Genomic DNA, 21,003 nt, shown 5'->3' with positions numbered 1-21,003 from the left:
CAACATGCAAAATGGAAGTGCTTTCCATTTCCTGTAAAACCAGTGAAAAGTATATGTCAATGAAACACCACAAATTCTGCCTCCTACATGAAACACCCTCAAACTCAATAGTCAACAATTACCCCATATCAATAAGCATTTATTGATGTTGCCCCTAATTCTGCAGTATGCATATACTGCTCCTGCCATTATTCAAGAGTTATGTATATGTTTTCCTTCCTCAGCAAGAAATGTAACTAAGAAAGGAACCATGAAGCCCTGCCCAGTTTTGCTCAGTGGGTATAGGGTCAGCCTGTGGACCAAAGGATCCCAGGATTGATTGCAGTCAAGGGCACATACCTTGGTTGCAGACTCTTTCCTGGTCTGGGCCCAGGGGCCTGTGCCATATGTTTCTCTCACATCAATGTTTCTCTCCTCTTTCCCTCTCTCTTCCACTCTCTCTAAAAGATCAATGGAAGAAGAAGGAAGGAAGAAAGGAAGGAAGGAAGGAAGGAAGGAAGGAAGGAAGGAAGGAAGGAAGGAAGGAAGGAAGGAAGGAAGGAAGGAAGGAAGGAAGGAAGGAAGGAAAACCATAGACTGTGCCTTTTGTATTAGTTCTAGAGGCCCGGTGGAGGAAATTCGTGCACGGGGTGGGGGAGGTGTCCCTCAGCCCAGCCTGCACCCTCTCCAATCTGGGTCACCTTGAGGCATATTAAACTGCCCATTTAGACCTGATCCCACCGGGATCAATCCAGGACTGCTGACTCCCAACTGCTCACCTGCCTGCCTTCCTGATTGCCCCTAACTGCTTCTGCCTGCCAGCCTGATCAGTCCCTAACTACTCCCATGCCAACCTATTTGCTCTCAACTTCCTTTCTCTGCCAGCCTGGCCCCCCCTAACTGCCCTTCCCTACAGGGTTAATCACCTCCAACTGCCCTCCCCTGCTGGCCATCTTGTGGTGGCCATCTTGTGTCCACATAGGGGCAGGATCTTTGACCACGTGGGGGCAGCCATCTTGTGTGTTGGAGTGATGGTCAATCTATTAATACATATTACTCTTTTATTAGATAGGATAGAGGCCTGGTGCAGGGGTGGGGGCCAGCTGGTTTGACCTGAAGGGTGTCCCGGTTCAGGGTGGGGGTTTCTTTGGGGTGTGGGGTGGCCTGGGTGAGGGGCCTGTGGTGGTTTGCAGGCCAGCCATTCCCCCCAGTGACCCAAACAGATGCCCTAGTATCTGGAGTTTATTTACCTTCTACAATTGAAACTGGCTGGTGGGCATGGCTAGTGAGCATAGCTTGAGCAGAGTGATGGTTAATTTGCATATTACTCTTTTATAAGGTAGGATTGCTTTCATCAGAATCCTTAGGTATATGAGGTTTTAATAATGATGACTTCCCCACACTTTGATACCCAATGTAGATAATGACCTCTGCTCTGGAACCAGTGGATCTTATTATGTTAATTTCAGAAGAAGAACCACAGTAAATCTTACCTCTCCATACCAAAAAATAAAAGCCTTTTGCTATTTCACACAAATTAAAAGGTGAAAGTAAGCCTAGTGATCTTAGTAAATGCTGAAATAAAAAAAATAAATAAATAAATAAAAGCTTTCGAAAAGATTGGAATGGCTGACACATTAAGGAAGAGAAAAAAACAAAATGTCTTTAAAGTGTACAGTAGATATAATTCTTTACCATGTTCCTAAAAACTAAAGAATGTATTTCCAAAATATGTAAGCAGCACTGGTCTTGTTTTCATGCCTTCCCTTGTAATATGACAACCAGCAACATTTGATCCAAATTCACTGAAAAGGAATCACAACCACTGAGGTTACTCCGCCAGTTGGGGATTAGTTTATTGCTGAGTGTATTAAAAACTTGAATAACAAAGGACTGAGCTATTGGGTTTTCTGTTTGGAGACCACTCAGTTCATGTACTTTTAAACTGAGCCTGACATTTTCAATGAATTTATTAGTCTCACTTCGTGCCAGGACCAGATGGTAGTCCTGCTCACACATATGGACACCTTGGGGATTATGTAACTTAATCCAGGAGGGACATATTAGTTCACTTCCCTTTTTCAAATGGTGAGCTTTCCAAGGTCAGATTCTTATTGGATGTCATGTCATAACTTGGATTTGAAATTTCCTCTTAAACCACCCAAGAATGAAGTATGTTTTACCAATAAAATATCATTCTGCAGTGTGTGCATTATGGCCTCCAAGGTGAGACTTTTATAAGAAAGGGCACTCACCATCCAAGATTCTGCAGAGGTTCTGCCAGGGTCCTAAAGCTAGGTATGTAAATAAGGATGAAGCCCTCCCAGAGAGCTGAGAAATTCAAATTAACATGATTTTATAGTAGAAAATAAGTTAGGAAATGTCATAATCAGTAACTCTATCTATTCAAAGTACTTTATTTCATTTATTCTAAGATAGACAATTGATGACATCTCATAAGCACTACGAGCCAGACTGTTGTCATTAGGTAGTTGCTGCTGCGTGCATAAGAACACATTTTCTGACTTTTCCCAGTGGTACAAATATTGGCCGGCAAAACACAAAACGTCCATTTGAGGGCAAATCTGAATTCCGGTTGTTACCTAGAAACTTTCCTTTGATATTTTTTCATAAGATTAAGAGAGTACCAGCATCAAAGTTTACAGAATAGGTATCATTGGAAGAAAATTTCAGAGACAATAGAGGAACATTCTCAAGAAATGCTGTACTAAAACAAGATTCTTAATGGCACCAATAATGGTACTGTCAGGAAAGCACTAACATCAATGATTCCAGGTCAAAAGGTATTTCTGAAAAGTTGCTAACTGAATATGAAAGCATTGTAAGAACATTTTAAACAGTATGGCTGGCATAGGTTATGTTTTATTTATCTTTTTATTTATTTAAGAATGATGTGTGGTAAAAATAAATCTCTAAATACAAAAGAGCTATTTTAATTACTACTAAGCGAAAATTATAGATGATAAGAGAACATTGCTGCATGGTTCAACTGGCCCTCACATTTGGTGTGGTTTGGCCTCTTTGTTACAATACATAAAACAGTGAGTCTTCTTTTAATTGATGGCGTTGTCTTAGATTGAAGGTCATACACTAGCTATAAATTATTGCACACAATATCAAGATTCAAACCAAGAGCTCTGAGGAATTGTTTTTTTCTCTCTTTTCATCCAAAGCAGGCAGCCCTTAGGAGAAGGTCCTGTGGTCACTTCTGTATGAGAGAGTCTGAGAACATTGATGGGGTTATAGAAGAAAACAGACCCTTGAATTAAGGCTATAGCATCAAAATTAATACCTCAGTAGTTTCCTAAACTCATAACCTCAGGTTTTGTACAAATCAAATGCCCAAGGATATCTCATTGGGAATTTTATTCACAGTTGATATTGTGCAATTTTAAATATCCTCAACAGTGGCAGGTATTCATCCTTTCTAAGTGAAGAAGAGATGGTTTTCTTAGCTACCCTCTTCTTTCTCTCCATGTGTCACATTAGCCCAACTGTTCCTATAATCCTTGACTTTTTAATCCTATATAAAAATGTGCATGTAAATATGTCTATATTTATGAGTATTTATTATATTTATTGACTTATAATTTCAATGTCCTGCTCTTCTCACCCAAAAATACCTGAAGAAATTACTATAAGTCGGTGGGTTTAGCACTAATTTATTATTCCAAATGAGATTTTTAGGACCACAAATACATGGCCTTACATCCTATAGGTTAGACAAATGTGTAAATGACATGTATCCATTATTATGTCATGCAACATATAAACATTGCCCTAGAAATCCCCTGTGCTCTGCCTATCCATCTTTACCTGCTTCTGCCCCTGGCAATCACTGATCTTTTTACTATCTTCCTAGACTTGCCTTTTTCAGAATGGCATATAGTTGGAAACATACTATATGTAGACTTTTTAGATAGTCTTCTTTCAATTAGTAAGGTGCACTTAAGATTACTCCATGCCTTTTTATGGATTGATAACACATTTCTTTATTGTGCTAATTAATAGTTAAATGTCTGTATGTACCACAGTTTCTTTATCCATTCACCTACTGAAGGACTTTTTAATTGCTCCCAAGTTTTGGCAGTTATAAATAAAACTAGAGGCCTGGTGCATGAAAATTCATGCACTGGAGGGAGGTCCCTGAGCCAAGCCTGCCCCATCTCACAGTCTAGGAGCCCTCAGGGATGGGAGGCAACTCGGTGATCAGGGGAAGGCGATGCCCCATCACAAGCCTTGGTTGGCCCTAGTTGCCTGTGCCTCAGGCTGGCCCTGGGTGGCTGGGTGGCTAAGGGGACTGGGGGACTCCAGAGGCAGGAGCATGGAGTGGCCAGATCTGTCTGGGAACAGGCCCATCCTTTCTGCATGCCTGCTGCTCCAGCAGGGCTGAGGGGACTGGGTGCCGCCATCTTTGAGGGTGGGGAAGTCAATTAGCATATAACCTCCTTATTGGATGTGGGTACCACCATCTTTGTGATGGTGTGAGGACAAATTAGTATATTCCTTCTTTATTAGATAGGATTGTTATAAACATGTCTATACAACATTTTTGTGTATATAAGTTTCAACTCCTTTGAATAAATACCAAAGATTGCAATTGCTAGATTGTATGGTAAGAGTATGTTTAATTTCATAAGAAATTGCTAAACTATCTTACAAAGTGGCTGTTATCTGTCATTATAATATCATGCAGAGTATCAACACCACCCTAAAAATCCTCTGTGCTCTGCCTATTCATCTGCACCTGCCTCATTGCATCACCATGAGCAATAAAGGGCAGTTCTTATTGCTCCACATCCTCACCTTTGGTGATGTCATGTTCCAGATTTTGGCCAATCTGATAGGTGTGTAATGGTGTCTTACTGTTGTTTTAATTTTCCACTCATAAGGTTTTTAGATCTATAGATTGATCATGTTTGCTATGTATTTCTCACAGTGCTTTGATATTTAATTAATAGCTTTATCAAATAATAGAATATGAGTGTTCTAACTACAATGATCAGTATTTTAATTGATGTTTTCTAGTCATTTAATTAATAAATAAAGTCCTTAAAGTGCCTATTAAGTGCAAGGCACTTGTTATATGTAGAGATATAACGTCAAAGACACAGTCTTATACGGGGATCTCAGTAAGTATACAGTGAGAAATCATGCGATAATGGCCATGGTAACGTTTTGGGTTTCTGCATTTCTGAAATAGTCACACTGGTCTCTACATGCAGGAGTTGACTAGAGGTGGTTACTTGTGGCCATGGCTTTCAAAGGATCAGGCTTTGGTGGTTAAAGCCAATATTTCTAATTATAGGACTATGAATTGGGTGGTTTTTCATGCTGGAGAAATGATATCCCAATCATTTAATTAAGATAATGTGGTCCCTGTTTTCTGAAATACTTTTAGAAAGTGATGTAGTGTAATTTATACTATAATTTTAACCCTTCTATTTAATTATGGTCAAAAGTATCAATTATTCTATTTAGATGAGGCATGAAACTTTTCTCACCAATACAGAATTACTCCAATATAAGTTAAATGCTAGGCACTTTTGAAAGAACTTCTTTTTAACATTTACAAGGTGTTACATTTTCCAAGTATGAATACATTATTAAGGGGTGACATTCTGAACCTTTATCTCTTTGAACAAGTATTTTATCATGGACTTTAGGAGTCTGATATTAAAAGTTAAGTCTCTGTTTATTTTAGTAGCTCACCTACTTCTATAGTTGAACGTCAACTGTTCACACAAATGGGCTATCAGACCAGAGCTAAGGTTGAGTCCTTCTTTGTAAGTCTCTGAGAAACACCTCGCCAAAGAAAGAAATATAACATGTGCTTTAGATTGGGACACACTTCTGTGACCTTAAACAAGTTCCTTAATGTCCCTAAGCCTCGCCTTTTCTGTTTTTAAAATGAATAAAATATTGCTTATCTCCCCTGCAAGGATTATGTGAAATACTATAGGAAAACCTCTCAGCATTTTGTGGTTACTCCTAAAATGCTCCAAATGGTTTTGCTTCCAGGTGGTTAGTAAAAAATCTCAAGCAGTATTATGGAATTAGTAATATTGTTTTTAAAGTTAAACAGAAAATAACCATGGAGAAGTTATTGATTCTGGGACCAAGTGCAAGGTGAGCCTGAGTCATCTCCATGTGTCAGAAAACAAGAAACGGCTTGAAGGCCAGTGGGGCCATGTCAAAGAGCCATCTTGGGAAGGCAACCACTGGCCAATTCTGGAAAACTTAAAGCATCAAAAAGATAGCAATTTATCATGCTACATTGGCTTTTTTTAAAACCCATGAGTACTTACACAAAGTAAAAGAGTGAGAGAAAGAGGAGGGGACAATAAAATCACTTACATTTTTAATCAAGGAAATATTATTTTTTTAAATGTAGAGAAATATAAGATAGGTCATTCATTTTGTAAGCACCATTACGGGTACTACAATCATTGGGTGAAAAGTTCAGGAGGCACAGTACTGAACTATCACTCTATAATTGCAAAGTCAAATATGTGTCTGTATAATTGTGGACAAGCGGTATATCTCCCTAAAATTATTTTACTGAAACTCTACCCCCCAATGTGATGGCATGAGGAGGGGGAATCTTCAGGGATGTAATTAGAATTAGATTAGGTCATGAGAGCACAGCCCTCATGCCTGAGAGTAGTGTCCTATTAAGAGTTCCAAGAGAGCCCTGGCCAATTTTGCTCAGTGGTTAGACTACCGGCACATGGACCAAAGAGTTGTGGGTGTGATTTCAAGGCAAGGGCATGTGCCTCAGTTGTAGGCTGGATCCCAGGCCCCTGTCTGAGCACATGTAAGAAGCGACTAATAGATGTCTCTCTCACATCCGTGTTTCTTTCTCTCTCTCTTCACCCCTTTCCTCCCTCCCCTCCACTATTTCTAAAAAAAAAAAATTTTTAAATTAATGGAAAAAAATATCCTTAGGTGAGGATTTAAAGTAAATAAATAAATAGTTCCAAGAGAGTTTGCTTTGCTTTGTGCCATATGAGGATACAATGAGGAAATTGTCCATCTGCAGCCTAGAAAAGGGCCCTCACCAGAACCTAATTATGCTGGCACCTGATCTTGAACTCCCAACCTCCAGAACTGGGAAAAATAAATTTCTGTTGTTTCTATTAGCCAAACCCCCATCTTCAGTGCCTGTTTTCTTTTCTTGCCCAGGGACTTCTCTTAGCCAAGGACTGCCCTGTAGACAAACTGAGATTTAAACCACACACCAGAGTTTCATTTTAGAATCAGGGGACTCCCCTGCTTTCCTCCACAAATAATTAGTTGTATTTCGGTCCTTATCTTGCCCTTTTATAGATTTCACCTAAGAGTACTTCCCTAATAAATAATTTGCCAATACTTGTCTCAAGTCCGCTTCTAGGAAACCCAATCTAAGTCATGTTTCTTAGTCTCACTTTTAGCATTCCACATAGACCCCCTTTTCTTATTCTATAGTATCCTTGGGAGTTCCTAGGCGACCCCTTAGTGACATTTAGCGAGTAACAATATTGCTTTCCAGAAAAAAACCATAAAGTTTTTCTCTTCCTGTTATTTTTTCTGAGGAAACATATGAGCACATGTATGTTTTAATTTGCAAAGGAAAAATGCGATAAAAATCTCTCAATGCTCTTGAATTTTTTTTATTGAGAAGTGGCTCCTTTCATATTTCCTTCCTCAGACTTACATGACTCTGCAGCCCAAGGGAAGCTTTCTTTTCCTCACTCTTTTGTTCTCTGAATGAGCTCATCCTACCATGATACCATGCTCACTGTGGTGCTTAGTTTTGGCAGGTCATTTGGAGCCCACACTTGCAAAAATGTACTTCCCTCTTGGCTTATAGATGGGGTGAAGGTAGGGTTGTATTCGTGGCTCTGGTTCCACTTGGTTGACTTCAAAGCTTGCGTCTGCCCAAAGGATGCAGGTGGCTTGTCTGAACTGGTCTATACAATAAGCCCAGTTCACTCTCCTGGCCTGGGCCAGCCCATTACCGGAGAAAGAGGTAAACATGGCCCTTGGGATTAAAGGATTCTGTGGCTGGAAGTCATGCAAGCCATCCTGTCCAATCACTCACTTTCTGATAAGGACATTGAGTCTGCTCAAGGTGCTGGGAGATTTTGGTGACAGGTCTGTAACTAGAACCAGGGTGTCCTTACTTCCAGTCTATACTATCCCATACACAACTAGATTGAAAGAGTCCCCTGCAAGTGTCTGCCTGTGACTGTGGTGGTGGTTTTTACCACTCCCTGTATGGGAAAGACAGATGGAAATCCTCCAAATGAGTCACAGCGCTGGCTTTCCATTCAGCAAATGTCTCCAGTGAATGAAGTTAGACATGTCCATTTGATACCACATTGACCAGCAAATGACCCAGTGTACAAGACACTCAGCAATGAGGAAGGCATTGCTACCCGAAGTTAGAAAACGGAAATGCCTATCCTCTAAGGCCAATTACACTCCCATGATCAGTACTAATGGCAATGTTACATTTTTTTTCTTATCTATCGAACACATCAGTAAAATATAAACATAGAAATAGTGGACCACTGTAATGATCCTCATTATTTAAAGTTCCACTGCTTTCTCGACTTTAGGCAGCTATTTTTATTAGTAATCAAGATAGTTATTATTAATAGTCATAAAACAACTAATTAATGTGTTTTATTTAAATGGATTGAGTTGAAAATAAATTGAGATTTAAATTTCAGCATCATGTTAAACAGAAGTAGGAAAGAATATAAACTATATTTCTGATCATTATTATCAATAGTTTTCATTTATAAAACACTATGATGGTTAATTTTATGTATCAGTTTGCCTAGGCCATGGAGTGCCCAGGCATTTGATCAAATACTACTGTGAATGTTTTCTGAGGGTGTTTTGGATGCATTTAGCAGTGAATTACTGGACTGAGTAAGCAGATTGCCCTCCTCCATGTAGTTGGGCCTCATCCAATCAGTTGGAGGTCTGACTAGAACAAAAAGGCTGACCATTCCCTCCTGACTGCTTTGAGCAGTTTTTTCCTGCCTTCCGACTCCAACTGAAAAATCGGTTCTTCCTGGTCTCAAACCTGCCAATCCTTAGGCTGGAATTCCACCATTGGCTCTCCTTGGTCTCCAGCTTGCAGATGACAAATCTGGGGCTTTGTCAGCCTTCAAAATCATAGGGGCCAATTCCTTATAATACTAGTAGATATCTTCATATACATACTCTATGAATATAATCTATTGTTTCTGTTTTTCTGGAGAATCCTAATTCAAGCACCTCCTATGTGCCAATTTCACCACAAAGCAATGGGATACAAATTAGTCTCCCTATTTTGCACATGAAAAAGCAGAAACTATGTAATTTTTAATGACAGCCTGAGACTGCAGCGTGAAGAATATTTCCAGGATTCAAACTCAGGTCTGCCTACTGTCAAAGCCTAAACTCTACATATCACCACCCTCCCCAAAGCTTCACACCATTTTCTTTCCAGCTTGCATAGGTCTTCCTAAAATGCCTTTGTCTCCTACTTTAGTAGTACAGTAGAGTGTCAGAGTTGAAGCCTTCTTTTTTTTTTAATATATTTTATTGATTTTGTACTAAGAGGAAGGGAGAGAGATAGAGGGTTAGAAACATCGATGAGAGAGAGTCATCGATCAGCTGCCTCTTGCACACCCCCTATTGGGGATATGCCCGCAACCAAGGAGCATGTCCTTGACCGGAATCGAACCTGGGTCCCTTCAGTCCCCAAGCTGACTTTCTATCCATTGAGCCAAACCGGTCTCAGCGAAGCCTTCTTTGATGTGTCTTCTTTGATGTATTGGGACCGTGCTGTGTCAAGACTGTTTTTCTTTTTTCTTCTTAATATTTTTTATTGATTTTTTTTTTTTAGAGGCAGGAAGGGAGAGAGAGAAACATCAGTGTGAGAGGGAAACATCAATTGGCTGGCTCCTGCATGCCCCGACAGGTGATTGAGCCTGTAACCTTGGCCATGTGCCTTGACTGGGAATCCAACTGGCACCCTTTCCTTGTGTGAGATGATGCCCAATCAATCAAGCCACATCAGCCAGGGCACCAGCACTGTTGTTCTTGAGCATATTTTCTTATACAGGACTGTCCATGTAACTGCTTTAAGGGAAAAGAACTGTCCTAATCTATCTGACCACAGTATATGTCCTCAAATACTGCCTACCCCTGTTTTTAGGCATGGACCACACAGAATCAATCCACATGTTAAAGCACTAATGTCAAGAAAAAGCACACATAATTATAAGCATCCAAGTCTTAGTCTTCTCTCTCTCTCTCTCTCTCTCTTTTTCTCTCTCTCTCAAAACTCATCAGTGCCTCCAAAGAGCCAAGACAGGATTTCCATTTGAGAACCAGGAACTTTGTAAAGGAGCTCCATTGGCATGTGGTAGAGTGCTGGAGTTGTTGTCAGATTCAACACTTCACTGGGCTCAGCCGTACACAGATACTGATGCTGAGTTCCAAGTACAATGGAAGCAGAAGATGGACAGATTGTTTCACTGTGTGGTGGTTTCATTCCAGGAAATCCTCTTTGAAGTCAAAGAGATGGATGCCTACAACAGATACAGAGTGCAAAGTCCAGTTGAGAATGGCGCTCATATGTCACTCTTAAATACTTTCAACTTGGCTATTTTTAAGTCTAATGTCTTCAAATATGTCAAAGACACTTGTTATAATTAAGAATAAAGGCCATGGCAAGTTTTTGGTTTTTTAAACTAAGCCATTGTTTTGCTCTCTAAACACAATTGAATGCATCTGGAAGCTTTTATGAAAAGCACATTTTTTCTATCCTCATGAATGCCTAATCCAAATGTCCTCATGTTTAACTATTTTAATACACATATATATGTAAATATGTAGTCAGTATATGTGCATATGTGTATCAGTGTGATTAATGTATGTATAATGTATATGCTTATGTGTGTATATCACTACCAAGTATGGGAAATGTTAATCCTAAGGCCAGTTTTGCAGTTCCAAATACTTTATTAGTAAGTGACTTAAATAGGATGTTTTTATTTCAAGGCCAAAATAGAGAAGCAATAAAACTATGATAATTATGTTCAATTAAATATATTTATAATATCTTGGGTGAATAAGTTGTCAACTTGACCTATTGGTAACTTTTCAAGTGTTATAAATTATCTTTGGCCAAGTCTCCATGAAAGCACACACATACATACTCACACACTTGTTCCAAGATAAGAAAAAGAAAATGTTTATCACTTTAGAAAGTAGTGTTGGAAATCCCAGTTGGAATAGCCAAAACTTTACAAGTCTATGAGATAAACTTGGAGCTGTAAGAAATTGCAAGAGATAGTATCACTATGTGGTTAGCCAGTAACGCCCAAAACATCAGTAATTCATTTTCACCAGGGCTTTTAATGATGGGGAAAACTGTGTGTGGGTCAAGAACACAGGTAATAATATCATAAAGAGAGCTATAGAAACTGGGGAAAGTATAATATATCCATGGAACAGTGAAGAAATATTCCAGATGGTGACAGATTATGAAGACTTTTGGTGACAGATTATGAAGAGTGAATGGGGGTTGATGGTTAGTCAATTTTTTATTATGAATGATATGATACTAATGGTGTCTGAGGAAAACTGATGCCATCATTATAAGCCAAAAAGAGATCAACTAGAAGATTTTATGACACCCAAGACTAGGTTAAGTTCATCTGATACATGCAAACATAGAACTCTGTTCTTTATTGTTTTTATCATGCTTAAACTTACTTCTGTGCCCACCTTTGCCATGAAACTATAAACTTCATGGATGAGGGGACTATTTCTATCTTATTACTGTAACCACTTTGCCATCTAACATATTGTCTGGCACATAATAGTTGTCCAACTCAGAGCTTTGAATAATTGAATGAATGAATGAATGAATGAAGCTTTACTAAATACAAGCACATAAAATAATGAAAATTTGAACTTCAATTATAAATATGAAAACAAAGAAGGATACTGCAAACATTGAAAATTTGATTACCATGGTTTTATATAGAAGATGCAAGGGAGACTGGGGCAAGAATATTAATATTTTACATCTGGACAGAACTTAAGAATTTACATAGTGTTTCCACAAATAACAATTTTGTTCTGCTCTGCCTCATGTTTCCAAACCCAAAACCACAATAAAAAGTTGATGTCATTGACAAAATCCAAGAATTCAGTGTCAGCACAGGTTTAAAAGAGATGATAAATCCAGTTTTGGCCAAGTTAAATTTGAAAAGAAGGCAGAACGTTGAAACATGAATGATTAGTATCCACTTGAATATATGGAACACTCAAATGAAAGGATGGATCTAGAAATATAAACTTACAGTCTTTCAGTCATGAGAAATCATGAGAAGCTTCCAAGTGAAAACCAGTTCAGTTCAATAACATGTACTCATTCTCTGACTATTAAAAATGAACTGTCAGGTAGGTATCAATTGCATTTGTCAATTTGTATATTCAAATCAACTAAAAATCCCTGTTAGTTTCAAGGCCAAGACTCTTTTTAATTAAAGGAAAAATGGAGTTAGAAATGTCCTAAAATAGAATAGGCAATGTTCTCAAGGTCAAGTTGTAGTGCTCCTGTGTGGATTAAGCTTGCTGACTATTATTTACATTTTCATTATTATAAAATTGTCCTTTCTTCAGAGAGAAAGAAACATCTCCTACTTTACTCCATGGGACAAGTACAATGCAGAATTTTTTTCACAATTTCATGAAAAAGCAGCAAACTAATGACTACCTCTTGCATACACATTACACAGCCCTTTTGAGGCAATTGTGTGCTGATGTAAACAAAGTTTGTAATCTCTAAAGAATTATGGTGCTATATCCATACTATTCTAAGCAAGTAACATAATTGACTCAGATAAGACAAATCCTCTGCAATTTACAAAATCAAAACTATTTAATATGTCTATTTCTTATCTATAAACTATAAACATACAATGAGTGGCCAGATTATTATGATTTCTGAATTCATAATAATCTGGCCACTCACTGTACTCTCTTGAGTACCTCATTTATTTGATGTCAAAGATACTATAAATTGTGCACCTGATCAGTTTTCCCCCTTTGCACTGGCTGATAGAAAGCTCAGGGCAAATAGGTGATTGATCTCCAGCAAAAGTGTTCCCTTATATTGGGGTAATCGGTGTTGTGAGTTCATTCATGTTTTGCTCTTTTTGTGTTGTATCTTGTCAAGTTGTATTTTGTGCTATTTAGTCAATATGGTAGAGAGCAAGCCACATAACTGGACAGCCTGAGAGGAGACTCTGACCATGAATGGGATAATGACACAAGACCCAAACTACACCAAGGAACCCAACTACCCCAAGAGAACCCAAATATTCCAAGTAGGAGGCATCCCTATATCGTCCAGTCCAACAGACTGGAGCTATTGTACCACTGGGTCCCACAAAACATCTACTATATAAAACAAACTCAGAAACTCTGGGTGGCCAGTGATCCCAATTCTAGGAATATATCCCAAGAAACTAGAAACACCACTCAGAAAGCATACATGTACCCCCATGTTCATAGCAGCACAATTGACAATAGCTAAGATTTGGAAACAGCCTAAGTGCCCATCAGCAGATGAGTAGATTAAAAACTTGTGGTACATCTACACAATGGAATATTATGCTGCTATAAAAAGGAAGGAATTCCTACCATTTTCAACAGTATAAATAGACCTGGAGAGCATTATGCTAAGCAAATAAGTCAGTCAGGGAAAGATAAATATTACATGATCTCACTTTTTGTGGAATATAATGAACAACATAAACTGATGAATAAAAAACAAATCCAGACATAGAGAAGCATCTATCAGACCATCAAACCTCAGAGGAAAGATAGGGGAGGGGGAGGGTAAGGGAGAGAAATCAACCAAAGGACTTGTATGCATGCATATAAGCATAACCAATGGACACAGATACCGGGGTGTGTGTGTGTGTGTGTGTGTGTGTGTGTGTGTGTGTGTGTGTGAAGGGAGGGCCTAAATAGAGAGTAGGAGGTAAAGGGGGGGGGGGAATAATGACACATGTAATACCTTAATCAGTAAAGAAAATAAATAAATAAATAAATAAATAAATAAATAAATAAATCTGGATGGCATAAGTTTAATCTGGTATGTAGGAAAAAATATCAAAGGAACAGCAAAAATGGGAAGACAAAGAAACAATCCCCTTTAAAAGACAATGAGGAATCACCAGAAAAAGAAATAAGTGAAATGGAGGCAACCAATTTGTCAGAGAAAGAATTCAGAGCTATAGTTTAAGGACACTGAAAAGGATGGAAGACAAATGCAACATGTGTAAGAAGCAAGAGGAAATGAAGCCATAATTGCCACAATAAAAAACACAATGGAAGTCTCAACAGTAGACTAGAAGAAGCTGAGGACCGTATCAGTGAATTAGAAGACAAGGTAGAAAATAACACCCAAGCACAGCAGCAATAGGAAATGAAACTTAAAAAGTAGAAGGAGAGCCTAAGGGAGCTTTGGGACAACATGAAATGAAACAACATCCACATAATAGGGGTTCCTGAAGGAGAGGAAGCAGAGCAAGGAATAGAAAACTTATTTAAAGAAATAATGACAGAAAATTTCTCTGGTGTTAAGAAGAAAAAAACCACACAAGTCCAAGAAGCTCACAAAGCCCCAAACAAGATGAACCTAAAAAAAACCAACACCAAGATACATCATAATTAAAGTGGTAAACCTCAAAGACAAAGTATGAATCTTAAAGGCTGCCAGAGAGAGATAAAAAGTTACCTACAAAGGATCTCCCATTAGACTATTAACTGATTTCTCAACAGAAACACATCAAGCCAGAAGGGAAGGGAATGGAATATACTAAATGACATAAAGCAAGAGACTGAATCCAATAATACTATACCTAGCAAGGCTATCATTCAAAATTGAAGGGGAAATCAGGAGCTTCACAGACAAAAAAGGGCTAAGGGAGCTTATTACCACCAACCCAGCAATGCAAGAAATGCTAAAGAGACTGCTGTAAAAAGAAGAAATAGAAAGGGAATAAGGAATACAGGTGTAAAGAATAATAATGACAAACAAGTACCTATCAATGATAACGTGAAACATAAGTGGATTAAATACTCCAAACAAAAGACATAGAGTAGCTGAATGGAGAAGAGAACATGGTTCATATATTTGCTGACTATAGGAGAGCAAAGGACTCACACAGATTGATAGTGAAGGGATAGGGGGGAAAGAATTTCAGGCAAATGGAAGTGAGAAAAAAGCTAGGGTAGTAATACTTATATTTGACAAAATACACCTCAAAGTGAAGGCCATAACAAGATATAAGGAAGGCCACTTCATAATACTAAAGGGAGCAATTCAACAAGAGGATATAACTCTGATAAACATATATTCACCCAATACAGGAGCACCCAAATACATATAAAAGAAGAACCTGCCAGGGAGAGGCACAGCTGGACAAAGGTCCTGAGGTAAGATGTGATTAAGCACTGAGAAATTCAAACAAGTTAAGCCCAGCTAGAATAGAGGGACAAAGGAAGAAACATGAAAAATGATGGTGGGAAAGCAAACAGAGACCAAATAATGAAGATACTTATATGATATGCTAAGAATATGGAATTTTGTGCTGATTTTATACTGAAGACCCTTTGGGGTGTCAAATTGCTCACTGTCTTCATTTCACATTCCCAAACTACTTACCACTGGACTCCTAATCAGCCAATCATTGACTCAGGTTCTAGGACACGCCATCTCTGGTTACAATAGTTTGCTCTGCTCTGCAAAACATTTCACCATTGCCATATGGAGGCAGGCAAGAGTCTTTCCTTCATGACCCAAAGATCCTGTTGATTCTTGTCACCCTAGGAGCCTGTTACATGGCATTTTCTTATTCAATACCTGGACAAAAAAAAATATTTCTAAAGCTCTTCAATTAAAATTGCAGCCTATTCCCAAAAATGGCAAAGTGAAAAAGCCTCACCAGTTTTTAATATTCTTTCATTTGGAATTCTTGAGTGTCTTAAATATAAAATAAAATAAAATAAATTACAGGGGACATAAAACCAAGTAGTGTCAAAATTAGGATATGAATTTAAATTTTATGGTATGAATGGTGCAATACTCGTATTAAAATTCATTTGACTTGAAATGTCACTGGAGAATTTCAAATACCTCATAAGTGTCTCTCTCAGCCACCTCACTTTTCAAAATAAAATGTTCAGGTTTTCATGACTTGCAGCCTACAGCCACAAAAACAAAAATGTTTTCTGCTTCAACTTCTTACAAAAGGAATTTGTTGGCCTATTTTCTTAAAATGACTGTGTAGTTACTCCTTGATTAATGGCTTATATGTTGACACATAATTCATAGTTTGTTTTGTACTCCTAAATCACTCTCTGGTATAAATAAAAGATTTGGGTCAAAGCTCAACTTGGAATATTGTTTTGAATTTATTATTAGAACAAAGCCAGGTTCGCAGATTAAGTACTGGTTAATCACAGGTAAACCACCTTTAATTGTATGTTTGGGATTGATCTTTTTCCCTAAAATTCCTACACAAACTGACATTATTGGGAAAACTGGTTTCCAATCTGTCCATAATCCTGTAAACATTGTTGTCCCATAACTCACACTCACACTTAGGTAAGAACACTTGTCCTCGAGTGAGTATTTTTGCTTTCTGACTGTACGTTGGCACACATCTCACTCAAGACTATTGGACATTTTTTTTAACACTTGTTAGTATAAAAGTGAAAAATTAGATTTCAGTTCTTAAAATTTCTAAGTTTAAGAGCATATGAAATAATAAGCTGATGTTTTCATGAGGTACTCCATGTACATTGGTTATTATGAGCTGAATTGTGTCTCTCAAAAAAAAAATTCATGTAAAGTCTTAGTCTCCAGTCCCCAGAATGTGAGTGTACTTATAGACAGTGACTTAAAAGAGGTGATTAAGTGAAAACAAAGGCATTGACATGGGCTGAATACACTGTGACTGGTGCCCATATAACAAGGGGAAATTTGGACACAGACATCTACAGAAGGAAGACAATGTGAATACACAAGGAAAACACCACCATCAACAAGCCAAGAAAGAACAGTCACAAAATACTTCTCTCACAGCCCTCATAAGGAACCAGCCTTGTCAACACCTTGTTTTTAGATTCTATCCTCTAGTATTGTGGAAAAAAAATCCCATTTCTAAGCTACCCAGATTGTGGTATCTTACTATGACAGCCATGGCAAACTAATATAACTAGATAAGTTTTTGAATATTAGAGGTAGCTCATCTAATTTTGTGTCTGTGAGAAGTCACTTTCTGGTGGCATATTATTAAGAGCACATAAAGTAAATATCATAAGGTGACATAAAGACGTTTAAATTACAAATCAAAACAAATCAAATTTACTAGTATTTTGAAAACTGAATTCACTTCTACCAAATTACATGATAATGTAACAGGTTACATTTGTGAAACATTCATTTTACCACCCAATAGCATTTCCCCCAAAGAAACTAATGTAAACTAATAGATCTCTTACTCTTTCCTGCCCATTAGCTACCATAAAAATCTTCATTCTATCCCTGGTCTTCTTTATTAATTATACTTCTGATAGAGTCTTTTAAAATACAATGTGGCCTAGCTGGCATGGCTCAGCAGTTGAGCTGAGGTCATGAGTCAATTTCCAGTCAGGGCATATGCCCAGGTTGTGGAGTGTGCAGGAGGTAGCTGATTAGTGGTTCTCTCTAGTAATTGATGTTTCTCTCTCTCTCTCTCTCTTTCCTTTCCTCTCTGAAATCAATAAAAAATATATTGATAAAAACATACAAGTTGGGCAATCCTAATTGTAAAAGATCTGAATAGAAGAATTGATTTGCTATTCCCCTTTCTTCTCCATTGTCAACAATAATTAGCATTCTTATTAATGTAATATGTTTTTAATTCTGGTTTAGGTTGCTAAGGACCAAGAATAACACTCAAACCAATAGAACATTAAGGAAGTATGATTCCCACAAACCATAATCTGAGATAAACACCATATGACTCAGTAAATCTAAGAAAATGTCTCTTAAAATTCTAATGCCAACTTGCAGTGCCAAGCAAATGCCTGCTGTTTTAGATTCATAATCAAGGACAAACTAGAAGTCAGTGAAACTTAGAAGTTGTTTTGTTTTATCAGAAAACTATTTTAATTTATATTTGTTAACTGTATTAACTAAAATTTATAATCTTTCTTCCAAAAGGAAACAAATAGCAACAAATGTTCACTGTTCGTCTTTGTGAAACCAAAAGTACAGAGAACAACTTACATTAGGATTTACCAGAATTTCAGAGATAATTTATGCTAAAGTAAGCTACAGGAATTTTGGAAGCTATGATGAAATAGCTTCTTCTGTCCAATAAGATGGCCCATCATCTTACCCATAAAATTTGCTATTTGACACAGTTCTAAATCAATCAGTCTCACAGTGAGATATAAGAAGTCACATTCTTCCATTCCTATCTAAAATAAAAAATAAGAGAATTAGGATAAACCAGAGATGTGTAGTCTGTTTGTGGCTGACATCCAAGGGGAATACCAATCTAATAAGAAGAGAGTGGCACAGCGGTTTCTAGGCAGTAGCCATACTCACAATCACGTGTCTGATGCCATCAGAATTCCAAGTCAGTGGTCTCCATTGTTTCAGTCTCTTAACACGTGACTATGATCATTTGGGATCCAAAGACTCTGGAGAAAAGTGAGAAGACTATCAAGTTCCCAGGTCAATGGACTAGAGTTTGGGATAGAGCCCAATGAGGTCTAAGAGGACTAACCAAGATCCAAAGGCAGAAAGATATACCAATTGAACAAACAAGGAGGTGAAAGCCCTGTCTGCACCTGGCCATTCATACTGACCCATGATTCAGTATGACTAAGAAACCAGCTCTAGACCACACACTGTGGTAGGTATGAGCTTCTCCTCTACTAAGCAAAATAAACCCAAACATTGCAGGGTTTAGCTGTTCTTCAGGGGAGGAAAAGCAGGGCCTAACCACTTTGTTTTCCTGGTGAATAGACATTTGTATTTACCATATTTTTATTCCTTTTTTTAAAAAATAGATCTTAATCTTTTACAAATCAACTTGCTAAACCATTCTCCCAACTTACTGAAATCAACTGAAGAAGAGGGACATAACCACTGAGCTCTAGCTATTCATCAGCAAAAAATAATGAAGAATTAGATTGAAAAACAAACAGGTAAGTTCTTTTGTAAAGCTATCTTATTTCAAGAATAAGGTTTACTTCAGTAAAAGAATTATTCAAAAAGTAGATTATTCCAGGAGAGTGACTCTTAACTGTGGGACTCATATTAAAACAATCCCAGCAATAAAAACATACTTCTGGGAAATTTTATAAAAGAGTAGAGTATGTAGGAACTCTAAAGATATTCCAGATCAAGCCATTTGTTTTGCTTATGAGAAAACTGAAGTTGAGATTCTTTCTATTATTTTATTTGTCAAATGAATATAATTATACTATAATTATTAAAATGTTTATAAGATTGATAATATCACATAAACTTTAAAACACTATACAAATATAATGTATTGTTATTAATACTATTTATAATTAGAATTAAACCTGTAAATAGCTTTAGTTATTTTTAAAAACTCAAATGTCAAAAGCAACATGAAAAAGTAATTAAGAGGTTTCCATTTCCAGCCAAGATAGACTAATGGAGACTGATTTATCCTCCTACCTAAAACAACCAAAAACAGGAAAAATACATGGAATGGTGGTTTTAAGAACTGGCTATGAGGCAATAAGAGATGAGAGATGAAAAACAATTGCCCAGATTATTGTCTTGAGAGACTTTTCTAGATCATGGCATAGTGAGCAGGAATTGTAGGCGAGACCAGCTGTCTTCCTGAGTTGAGGACAAAGAGCTGAGAGTCTGAGAAAATAAAGTCAGCTAATTCACAAGACAAAGTACAAGATGCAATTAACAGAAAATTAGATATTAAAGATGAAAATAATATCGATAGTAAAGTTAAAGCCATATCAATAGAAATTAATGTAACACACAGAAAAAAATGTTTTCATGAACAGAGCATTAGTGAACTGTGGAACAACTTCAAGCAGACAAATATGTCTGAAATTGTACAACCGACTGTAAAGAAGGGAGAAGGAAGGATATAAAATGATTTAAATAATTAATGGCCATTTTTTTAATTTGATAAAATCTGTAAGCTGACAGATCCAGAAAGCTAAATAAACTTCAAGCACAAGAAACATTAAGAAAAAAAACCAAGGCATATTATGATCACATTGTTCAAAACCAGTAATACACAAAATATTTTTGAAAAGCAACAAATATTTCTCTTCAAAAATAAATATCACATAGAGAAGAACTAAAATATGAATGATAGCAGATTCTTTTTAAAAATGAAAAGACTGATGAGAAATATCTTCATAGTCCTGAAAGATTTAAAAAAAAGTCAACCTACAATTCTATACCTATCAAAAATGTCTTTCAAAAATGATGGTTAAAGAAAGACTTTTTCAGATATACAAAAGTTTAAATAATTTATCCCCAGCAGACTCACATTTTTAAAAATGTTAAAGCTCTTTCAGTAAAATAGAAAGAAATATAAGATGAAAATATGGATTTATACAGAGGAATAAAGAACACCAAAAATATTACTATAAGAATAAACACATCCACTGAAAATATCCTTTCAAAGCAAGGATAACAAATGTATTTTAAGATCAACAAAACCTAAAAGAATTTTTCAGCATCAGATCTGCACTCTAAAGAAATGTTAAAGTATATTTTTCAGGCTGCAAAAAAATGCTAAAATTAAGTTAGATCAAGTACAGTTCATAAACTTTCTAGATTTAGTGTTATTTGTCTACCTAGACATATGTAAATGTGTACATACATTTACATAGTTCTGTATGTAACATATGCATGAATATACAAATATA

This window comes from Pipistrellus kuhlii, unplaced genomic scaffold, assembly GCF_014108245.1.
Source record: "Pipistrellus kuhlii isolate mPipKuh1 unplaced genomic scaffold, mPipKuh1.p scaffold_m20_p_2, whole genome shotgun sequence".
NCBI classification, from domain to species: Eukaryota; Metazoa; Chordata; class Mammalia; order Chiroptera; family Vespertilionidae; genus Pipistrellus; species Pipistrellus kuhlii.
Note: the sequence above shows the minus strand (reverse complement) of the source record.